At 33.1% G+C, this 11,883-nt stretch overlaps 1 pseudogene; it reads left to right on the forward strand.

The window, feature by feature from the left end:
- The first annotated feature begins 3 nt into the window (after positions 1-3).
- Positions 4-11,883, forward strand: part of LOC136061825 (4-hydroxy-3-methylbut-2-enyl diphosphate reductase, chloroplastic-like) — a 20,411-nt pseudogene continuing 8,531 nt past the window's right edge.

Raw genomic sequence — 11,883 nt, forward strand, 5'->3', positions numbered from 1 at the left:
CTCTCTGTCAAATGCACCGGCAATTCTTCGTCGGTGGACTTGGACTCAAATTTCGACACGGAGTTGTTCCAAAAGAACTGGACGAGGAGCAAGAACTATAATCGGGGAGGATTCGGTCTCAAGGAAGAAAGTCTTGAGCTTATGAACCGCCAATACACCAGTTGAGTCTCACTGACAGGGGCGGAACTATATTCTTGTTAATAAAAGTGCTAAACCAATTATAAATTATTCTATCTACAAATGTTTACAAATTGAAGAGTTAAATTAATTTTTGGCCTTCAACTATCTAATTAATAAATTTTGAAATTACTTTATTATGATTTGTGACACATTAGTTTACAAGCCTTATGTAGTAAAATTTGTAATATTTTTGTTATAATTTTGTTCTAAAACTCTTATAGTATCTGTCCACGTTTTGACCACCCAAAAGATTCTCACATATATGGTCACATTTTAATTAGCTCTCCATCTTTATTACCCAAAGGGTTTTCTTATTTGAAGTTAATCAAATTTTGAGAGTTGTAAAATTTTCTCTTTTTCTTTTTCATTTTTATTCTGTTGAGAGGTACAAAAGTGATTTTGAATTTATTTTTACCATAGTATTCTAATTTGATAGAATTTCAATTCTATTTATTTAATGGTTGGCTATAATGTTTTTGTTATATTTATTTTCTATTAAATATTGTATCTTTTTTTTTATAGATGTAGTCTATAACTACAAGTGATAACATTGTAATGACATCTATTATGGCGCTTCATATTTATGGTTTGAACAAAACCTCTTTTCTCACCCACAAAAAAAGAAAAAAGAAAAAAAGAAAAAAGAAAAAACAAAACAAAACAAAAAACAAAAAACAAAAAAAAAAATTCCTAGTTCCTCCCTTGGTCTCACTCTCACACTAATTCTTTTTTTATTAATAGGATTTCAAATTATAACGTTCACTTCATGATGATCACTCTTATCATCAAGTCAAGACATTAATTGGTTTTTGGTATAGGTGGAATTTGAACTCTAGATCTCTTATTAGATAATAAAAAATTTTACCAATTGAAATAATTGAATTTGCCACTTCACTCTCACTATAAATTCAAATCAAATAGAGCTCCTAAGATCTCTTTACTTTTTGCATTTTTCAAATTTTGCCTCATGTTTCTAAAAAAACAAAATGGAAACTTTTTTTTTTTTTTTTTTAAAGTTAAAAGTTATTTTTAGCACAAATTTTTACTTATATGGTGATTAAAGTTCATTATAATAAGCACAAATTTCATTAATAGATATTAATAAATGAGTTTTATTAGCTATAACCTCATTCTCATATTATATCATCATGAGCTTTACGGTTCCCATTTATGATTTCATCCATTGGGGGATGGTGCTCTGAATTATGTTCTTGAATGTTGTTAAGAGTACTACAAATTTTACTAACTTTTAAACACAACCAAAATTAAGTAAAGAACTTTATTTATTTATTTTTTTTGTTGTTGATGTGGCACTATTCATATTCATTGCCTAACATTTTTCCTCAGGTTCTTAGGTTTTGGTGCTTTGAACTGGGAGTTTTGGTTTATGTGCTAATATTTTGGGTGGGAAATTGCAGGTGACATCATTAAGAAATTGAAGGAGAATGGAGATGAGTATTCGTGGGGAAATGTAACTGTGAAATTGGCAGAAAAGTTTGGTTTTTGCTGGGCCGTTAAACGGGCTATCCAGATTGCTTATGAAGTAAGGAAACAGTTCCAGGATGAGAAGATTTGGATCACCAATGGGATTATTCACAACCCAACTGTTAATAAGGTCTCTTAATTTTATACTTGACCTTTATAATGACTTGAATTTAAAGGTACTTGCTAATTATTTGTTTCTTGTTGCTTTTTTGGGTCTTCTCTGGTGCTGGATTATGAGGAAAACAAAAGTAATCAATTATGGTTAAATGCATCTTGAAAGTACTGTTGTTTAATATATAGCCGCTAATCTTGTAATTCATGGGCTTACTTATTGTATAATAGGACAATTGAAGAACATAGTCCTTTCTCTAGTCAATTCTGTAAATTCCCTTTAGTTTGGATATTGTGTCATATGTTAAGAAGTTTATATATATATATATATATATGGTACTAGCTAAGTTCCACATAATGTGGGTTACAACTTGTTATCGGTTCCTTCTAATATTTTAATAATTCTAGTCAAGAGTTCTATAATTCAACTAGTTAGTAATTCTTGGTGTTTCAACAAAAACATCCAAAATTCAAATCCCTTCACACTCAACTATTGATTTATCAAAGAAGAAATATTTCAATAATTTCGTTGTAAAAAATTGTAATTATTAGTGTTCAATTTTATAAACAAAATAGAAAGACAATAAAAGTTGTGTAGTAAATTGATCATATTATATATTTGTTTACAAACTTGTGAATTGCATAATATAGTGATTGATAGATAGGCATGTTCATGCCTACTTAAGAATACAAGCATTCTTCTATTATTATTATTATTATTATTTTTACATTCTTGATTTTGTGATATCAAATTTTTTTTTTTTTGGTTAGACTTTGTTTCAATTATTGCAAAAGCAACTAACATTGAGCAACAATATCGTATTTCAAATCAATTATTTCTCACATAGATCTTAAAAAAACAATTATATCAAAATTTCATTATACTTATAATTAAAGCACCACTAAACATAGTTACTATACAATAATAAATGTATTTATTATATGTTACTAATAGGATCAATACAATAATGTTGGTTCCACGTATACATAAATTACATGTTACTGAAAGGAATTAGGAAATCTAAATGGTCAAGATAATTTTATTGAATACAAAATTTTTTAATTTTTGATAGTTTTTGTGTCAATTGTTGTCAAAACAACTAAACATGAGGAAAAATGTCATATCCTAATTTTATTATTATTATTATTCCAAATAAAAATTGTTTCCTATATATATATATATAATTTATCAAAATAATCATATAAATATTTTAATATAAATAATTAATGCACAACTTAAATAATTAATATATATATATATACACACACATTTACACCATTGGCTAATTAAATGAAGTATTTTAGAAGCCAATGAACTAATATTTTGATATAAATGCAAACTTTGTTGAAGTGGAAGATTAGACAAAGAGAATCTCTAGAAATACAATACATTACATAATCTTAGCTCTCTCACATCAAATAACTACTTTTATCACCTAAGAGATCTTGTGATTTTGAATAAGCCTACCTTGATTTCATTCATTAAGTTTGTCGTTCCTAATTAATTCTAGGATATGGGATTTAAGACTCTTTTGTTTCAAGTGCTCACATAAGTGATTGAAGAATTGATCCAAGTATCCAATGTCAAAATTCTTATCATTTATTTTTTTAAGAAACAAAACTCCTATCATTCAACACTTCAAAATTCAATGTTGAGTTTCATATATATATATATAAGAATCTTGAGGAAAAAGATTCATCTTAAAGGGGAAGGGAATGTTGTGTCCTATGATCACATGGCAACTAATTATTAAATTATGCATAGTAGAAGGATTTGAATTGGGAATATGCAGTAGTAGATGACAATAAATATATTCTCCCTCTTGAGCTCACGGGGCTAGTCACTTCAAATTGAATTATTTATTGTTTCTTAGAAGAAAAAAAAATTGAATTATTTATTTTTTTCAATTATACCAAATATCATCTTAATATAAAATATAATACTAATTTAGGTTTTTTTTTTTTTTTTTCCAAAAAAAATTGTATGAAAAATATCACCTTAGACGTACACCCATGGGCAAGTTGTATCAACAATTTGTACATTTTTGTCACTCAAAACCAACATCTCAGCCACCGTAGCACCATATGCAGGCAAAATCACAACATCACCCTTATTGACAACTTCAAATTGCTTCTTCCCTTCCTCAATGGGAATTTTCTGCACTTCCATCTCCTCCAAATGCTGTGATAAGCATTTGAGACTTCATTAGCAAAATTAATTAAAATGAATATATATATATATATATATATATATATTTTAATAANATCATCTAAATTTTCAAAATTTTAATATTATTAAATTAATATTATTTTATCAGAATATCAAGCTACAAAACTTGATTATTAAGGTATAAGCGCAATCCAAATTCTTCAAGAGGTGATTAATATAAATCTATCCCAAGAAACAATATATATTTCCAATAATTTGATAATCTCTATCTATTTTAAAAAAACAGTATATATCTCCATTAATTTGATAATTTCTACGTTGATAACATTATATATATATATATATACACACACATATATATATCAAAATTCCTTATAGCTATCAACCACGTTCTCTTCTCTTCTTTTCTTTTTCTTTTTTAAATTTTTATATGTTACGTTATGTTGAATCAACTCTCTTTTTTCTTTTTTCTTTTTTTCATTCTATTCATATGACCTTTTTTTTAATTCCAATTTTATGGGATAAAAACAAACACATTGATTAGATATCTTTAATTTCAATAAGATTTAAATGAATTATATTTCAAATGGAACTCTACCAATATATATATAACCCTATATATCCTTTTTGGAGTGAAGCTTATTTCAATATATGAATGCCTAAATCCCATGACAATGCAGTTATGCATTCTTTCTTCTTTTATTATTATTATTTTCATTTTGTTAATTTCTTTAGTGTTATTATTGGTTTTTTGTCTTCATGTGATTTTAATTAATGAATTCAAAACATTCAAAAACATTGTCAAGTTTCTAAAGGCTCCTTCTTTGTTTTGTATTTTTTTATTTATTAAATTGATTAGGTTTTGTTTATTGGTTGCCTTTTGTTTAAACCAATTTTCTTAGATTTGATCTAATTTATATGCTTAGGGTTACGGTCTTAGAATTAATGATTAAATATGGTTAGAATTAATAGATTAATTTTAACAATTTCTTATTTAATTTTTATGTTACATCAAATTATTAAGATGTTCTACACGTATATTCTTGAATTATCAACTTTAATTTTAATTTATAATATTATCAAGATTATATTAATTTTAGATTTATCAATTGTTTAGTACTTTTTTTAAAAAAATAATTTAATTTAAAATTCAATTTGGAATTATCAATTTAATTTAGTTTTAGGAAGAAATCTTACCCCTTATTTAGTAAGATAATTATTTACACTTGATAATTTTTTCTTTTATCTTTATTAAATCTATTAAAATATATAATTATTATATTATTTATTTGATAAGCTTTTTCATAAAACCGTGCAACGCACGGGCCTATAACTAGTAAATAAATAAAAAAACCGACCCAGTTTTATAAACCCAACTTTTTGTCTGACCTGGCCTAAAAAATAAATCCAAAATTTTTTATTTATTAGGACCTGTTATTACTCACCCAGTTAAGCCCAACATAATACCTGACCTAGCCCACTTGCCCAAAATAAAGCCACTCACACACGTTTCCATGTGCAGCCCAAAAAAAAGAAGCCAGATTTGCCCATTAAGATTCATCAATCATCATGTCTAGCCCATATTAAACCATTGATCCATAAATTTTTGATAATTTGTTAGAGAATGTCACCAAATGTTAGATATCTCATGAACATGTCCAAATGAATAACAAGGGTGTAAGATTCTCGTAACCAAATGTTAGAGGTTTGGAGAAACAATCAACGAATCAAAAATCCAATGAAATTTTGGGGATCAAAGATCAACCAACAATTCAAGGATCCTAAGAAATTTTGAAGAATTATAATAGCATACTCCAAGAACACTAACAATTCATGAGAGTAACATTTTGGAGGATGCATTTGCTATGAAATTTGAGTTTGAAGATCAAAGGATCGACAAAGTGTAAAGGATAGACCCAAGAGATCTTGTGATTTTGAATAAGCCTACCTTGATTTCATTCATTAAGTTTGTCGTTCCTAATTAATTCTAGGATATTATTAAAATTTTGAAAATTTAGATGATAAATATTATCTAAATTAAATTTTTGTATGTTAAATATTATCCCTTAATTTAAGAAATATATCCTAAAAAATAAAAAAAATAATGTTAATCTAATTTTATTTAATGATAAGAATGAATTAGAGTCTTGATAGTATAATATTCCTTTTTAGTTATTTAAAAATCTAAAAATTTAATAAAAATTCTGCAATTTGATGAATCATAATTAATGAACCATACGAATCAAACCACATTAATTTATAATATGATATGATATAGATTATTAGATTACAAAACAACATAAATCTAGCAATTTTTTTTTCTGTAATTAATCTAAAATTGTCGCATCTAATTCTAAAAAATAATATAATAATAATAAACCCAAAAATGAAAGACCTTTTGTTACATAACTTTTGCAGACTCATAGAAATAGCTCTCTTTCATCTAATAAGAAAGCAAAAATACACATGAAGCAAAATGGGGGGGAAAAAAACCCAGAGGATAAAACCTACATAACCATTCTAAAATCACAATTTCCTTGACATGACAACCCTCTACAAATCGAATCTTACTACATCAAAATGACCGTTGTTGTTTTCTAATAAATAATTTTTTAAAAATAGGTCATATTAGAAACTTTATCGCAGACAGTGTTGCTGGGATTCAAAAAATTATATATATTATATATAATAAAAAGGCAACAAATACACAAAATCTATTCAATTTTATGAAAGAAAATTTGATGAAAGAAAAAAAAAATTACCTGCAAGGTTGTAGGTAGGATAGAGAGAAGAAATGAAGAATATAGCAAATAATTGTAAAGTACGTAGTAGAAATAATGAAACACAAAAAAATTGTGTGTATATATAAGGGGAATTTTAGATTGTGAAGAAAATGATATGAACAAAAAGAAGTAGTTCAGGTGAAACTCAAATACTTTTTTTTTTTTTTTACACTTTATTATTAGGAAAAAGATGACATAAGATGCAAATTTATCCATAAAAAAAAAAAAACGTAGGAAAAAAAAATGCAAGTTCTATCTTTTTTTTCTTTTACGTTTTTTAAAGAAACGTAGGAAAACAAATTCAAATTCGATCTCTTTTTTCTTTTACGTTTTTTAAAGAAACGTAGGAAAAAAATTCAAATTTGATCTCTTTTTTCTTTTACGTTTTTTTATCTCTCTTTTTATTTAAATTCTATCCTTAAGTAATTTTATTCTATTGATTTTAGGTTTTGTTGATAACATTTTAGATAAACACAACAATTATAGTTGTAAGTCAAATACTACTTTTTTTTATTACTTGATTTGTTATGTATATATCTATTCTTAAAATCTAAAAATTTATTAAAGTTTATGCAATTTGGTGAAACCACTTGGCGCAACCACGACGTCTAAGCTCAACATTGGTGATATTAGCGGCAGGATAGGAACTCCGGCAATGCGTGACCATTTTCTGCTGGGGAAATCTCCAGGAAATACGTGGGTTGCTTGGGAAATAGAAGATTTTTTTTTTTTTTTTTTTTTAACTAAATGGTTTGGTTGGCACTTATACCAAATAATATGAACTGGGATAATTAAAAAAGATAAATTAGTCAATATGGGGATAGACTTTTTTGGTTAATTTTTCTATTTAAGTTTCATTCTTCATAAATAATACTCATAAAAATATAACTTTCCTGACAAATACGAATTTAAAAAAATTCTTTTATTTTATCTATAGTTATTAAAAACTTTAAATATTTAGTTACAAAAATAGAAGTTAGCCCCTCAAATATTTAAGTTAGTCCAATTGTGCTCTTAAAAAATAATAGAATTTATCAATTGGCCTAGTAGTTAAGGACAAGGTAGTTTTCGTTTACTCAAAATCATTTTTTGAATATGTTTAATATCAAACAAGACAACTTTTATATACTCATTGAAGTTTAAAAGATTATAAGTTCCCCTAAAAATATTATCTAGCCAATATACATATGTTAAAATTGATAGTTTTGTATACAATATATTTATAAATTAATACCTACTCTAGTATCAAATTATTAAGGTTTATATATGTGTATGTGACAATGTGTGTTTACACGTGATATTTTGTCTTGACTCTTGACTAATATATTAGTACCACAATATGGCCCTCCAAATAAAAAATCCCAACTCCACCCCTTATACTGTTCATATATATTCTGCATGATTATTTGCTCGGTGGCCTTGGGACACAACAATATCTCATTAAATCTATGTGAATGTTTGGAATACTGTTGATGATGCCGAAAATCTCACCAGTGAGTTGCACGACGCTTGTACGCTCAAAACAACACCTGCACAACAAAAAGGAAAAGACCTCACAGAGAGCACCGGTGTGGTGCCGGCCAAATACCCTCCGAAGGTCAAGTTAGAACTTCTTTCAACTCTAGAGTGCTAGAGAGGGGTTAATTATGCGTACCTCGGCTGATGAGGGTATTGGGGTTTTTATAGTAGTAGAGGGTGAACCTATCTTCCTTGGAGTAGAAGTCTTTTCCTTATAGGAATCCTTATGCGCGTAGATTGCGGAATCCTTTCCTTATAGGACTCTGATACTGAGCGTGGAATACAAGCAATTTCGCTAAAACCCATGCGTGGTGACCAAGTCATGGTTTTCATAGAACCGTCGGCCTTAAAACCGTCAGCTTGCACTTTCCCCTTCAGCTGAGTTGGCGTCAGCTTCTCGCTACGTTCAGTAGCCTAGGGGCTCCAAATTGCCGTCAGTTAGATTTGGGGACTTCAGCCCGTCGGTTTTGTCTTGATCTAGTCAGCATGCATTCCTTCACGCTTAGCCTACAGCATTCGTCATAACGGACCCGTCAGCCAGAGCAGAAGCTGACGGGTTAGGCTCATGGTACCTGCTATAATTCTTCCATATCAGTTGCCCCCTACTCCATATCACCGTCAGCTGTACCTGACGGGTTATGGAGTTTGCATTCGTCACTACCTGCCACTTTGATCAAGAGAAGAATTATTACTGCTGACCCTTTTAGTATTAAATGCTAGGACAGGTGGCGTGCTTGGATTGGCTCCGTGTCTGAACGCGGGCGTCGCTTCGTCTTCCGTGCGTTTAACTTATATATATACATGTGGCCCCCCTCCTCATTTTCACTATTTCATTCACTTGATTCTTGGAGAGCACGCCCGTCGCCCACATTCCATCAGTTCTACCAGCGTTCCTGCCGTCGCTTTTTCAACCGTCACTCCAGAACTTGTAAGTTTCCCTTCCTTTCTCACATGCTTTCAATTTCTTTTTTAAAGTGAGGTCATCATCTTAGGTGCTTAGTTTACACCCGTCACTTGTAGGTAGATGTCGAGTGATCAGTCGTCGGTCCGCGAAGGAGCGGGCTACGACGAGGTGTTTGGTTCAGGCTCAAGTAGTGAGTCTGAGAGTTCCTCCTGGTCGTCAGAGAGGGAGACGTCAGCTCATGTTGCCGTCGAAGAAATAGAGGGTCAAGGAAGCGGCAGCCAGGAGGAGGAAGTAGGCAAGGAGAGTGAAGTTGAATTAGGTGGGGGGAATAGTGACGGGGATGAAGGCGACGAGGAGTCTAGTGAAGGAGATTCTGAAGGTCCTGAGGGTAGTCGTCCCTTCATCCTTCCCAAGGACTGGGCTGTGAATAAATTTCTTCCAAAGATGACGCTTAAAATTTTTAATGAGCTTCGTACCCATTTTCAAATCCCTGATCATATTCCCATCCGTCTACCTATGGAGGGTGAAAAGTGTTATACGGGAAGAACTGCAGACGTTGGCATGTATGACGCCATGTTTGCTGCCGGGTTGAGATTGCCCCTGACGGCTTTGCACCGTCAGCTGGCTGATTATCTCGGCATATCAATCAGTCAGATTGCCCCAAACTCATGGAGAATTTTTATAAGTGCCGAGGTGCTGTGGGGTCGTCTAAGTGGAGGTCACCGTCAGCTTACCTTGGATGAATTTTTCTATTGCTATAGACCTCGGCACCTTTCTTCATCAAGAGGGATGTATCACTTTGCCGTTAAGGAGAAGGAGTTAAGGCTGGTGTCTGAAATGCCAGATTCCAATAGAGCTTGGAAGAGTAGGTTCTTTTTCGTAGAGGGGACGGACTGGGTGTGCCGTCAGGATGAATGGGAAACAATTCCCTTTGGTTGTTTTGACAACACTTGGGGGTTTGTTAAGGAGTCAGGTTTTAGTCGTCACCTTTTATCCTTGTCAGTTTGCCATATTTTACTTTTCCTTTGAAAAGATACTAACGCAGCCAAGTTGTTTTTTCAGCTTTCGCTCGTCCATCAATAACTGACGAGCAAGAGGACTTCATCCGTCGGGTTCTGGGGATACCCATAGGAGAGCGGTCGTGCCGAGACTTGATTACCCTCGACACTCTGTACACATACTGTGGGGGTCCCGAACCAACGCCCAAGGCTCGTAGGTTGGAAGAGTTTGCCCGTCACCGTGAGTCTTTACCTATCCGTCAGTTTTTAAACTTCCAGTCATCGGCTTTCCTTATGTTTGTTTTTCGTGTCTTTGCAGAAATGGATGTTGCTAAGGAGCGGATCAGGGCCGCTGCTGCCCGTCAGCGGGAGGAGAAGAAGGCGAAGGGAGAGATGACATCGTCGTCTGCCCCCAAGACCGTCGCCAAGGGCTCCCAGAAGAGGAAATCTGACGGAGTGGTCATCCGTCCGTCGAAGAAACCAACCGTTACTCCCGTGAAGTCGCCCCCCACGTCGGGCCATGGAGCTGGGAAGGGTGTCATGACCTCTTCTGGTCCCGTCCTGCAGGGACCTCAGAGCTTGCTGATGAACAAGGACTTTGCCGTCGAGGCCATCGAAGCACTTATAAAGCCGACGGACATGGACCCTTGTGCTCAGCTGGGGACAGAAGAATTGGGGTCGTCGGCCTTGTTCGACCTCTCGCGGGTAAGCCGTCAGTTTTACCTCTTTCCTTTTAACTGACGAGCTTAACTTTTTCTTTTTGCTAACTGACAGTGATATCATTTTTCAGGCTTTGGTTCGTGTGAAGGCGCTGCAGGAATGGTGCGTGGCCAAGGAGGGGGTCGTCGCTTGTGTTAACAAGCACAACGCCAATATGCAAGACCAGCAGGCTCAGTATAAGGAGGCGGTGCGCTTACTTAACATTGAGCTGAAAGACGTGAAGGGGGAGCTGGAAGAGGCGAGGCATCAGAGGATCGAGCTAGCAGGAGAGCTGACGACCCTTCGTGGTCAGTTGGAGACGGCAGGGGCTGACGCCGTTGAGAACTTCAAAGCGTCAGACTCCTTCGTTGATTCCTGTGGCGCTTACTATGGCACGGGATTCGACGACTGTCTCAAACAGGTGGCGTCAGCTTTCCCTGATTTGGATCTATCTGGGATTACTCTGGACGACGCTCAGCCCATGATGCCTGCTACTCATGCCGTCTCTGCTGGTGCTGACGACGTGGTTGATTCTTCCCTTCATGGAGGTAGTGGAGTCGTCCTGGCCCAGCTTGCTGCGAACCCTCCAACAGATGCTGCGACCCCTCCTGTGGTGCTACTTGACGGAGAGGATCCTCCTGTTGTGTAAAAAACTTTTGAGTGACGGGTTTATTTATTTTGTAGCCTCATCATCATATATATTTTTTCTTCAAGTTATGTAGCAAACAATTTTATTAAGTGCCCCTTTGGGTACCGTTGTGTAATATTTTGACAGCCCCTCTTTTTTTTTTTAAATGCCTTTTTTTTTTTTTTTTTTAAGCTTGGATTTTTTTATAACGCCGTCAGTTTGTGTAGCTTATTTTGCTTGGTTTTCTTGTATGTTCTGAAACCAAGATTGCAGGCCTTCTTATTTTAGTCGTACCGTTAGTTTCACTAAACCATTGGTCAACTTTAATGAACCCGTCAGTTTTTGATCATTTTGCTTTAATGATTGTAGAAAGTTTTGGCAAAATCCTATCATCTCGTGACGAGGTT

The sequence above is a fragment of the Quercus suber genome, unplaced genomic scaffold, assembly GCF_002906115.3.
Source record: "Quercus suber isolate HL8 unplaced genomic scaffold, Cork oak 2.0 scaffold_355, whole genome shotgun sequence".
In the NCBI taxonomy this organism is placed as follows: Eukaryota; Viridiplantae; Streptophyta; class Magnoliopsida; order Fagales; family Fagaceae; genus Quercus; species Quercus suber.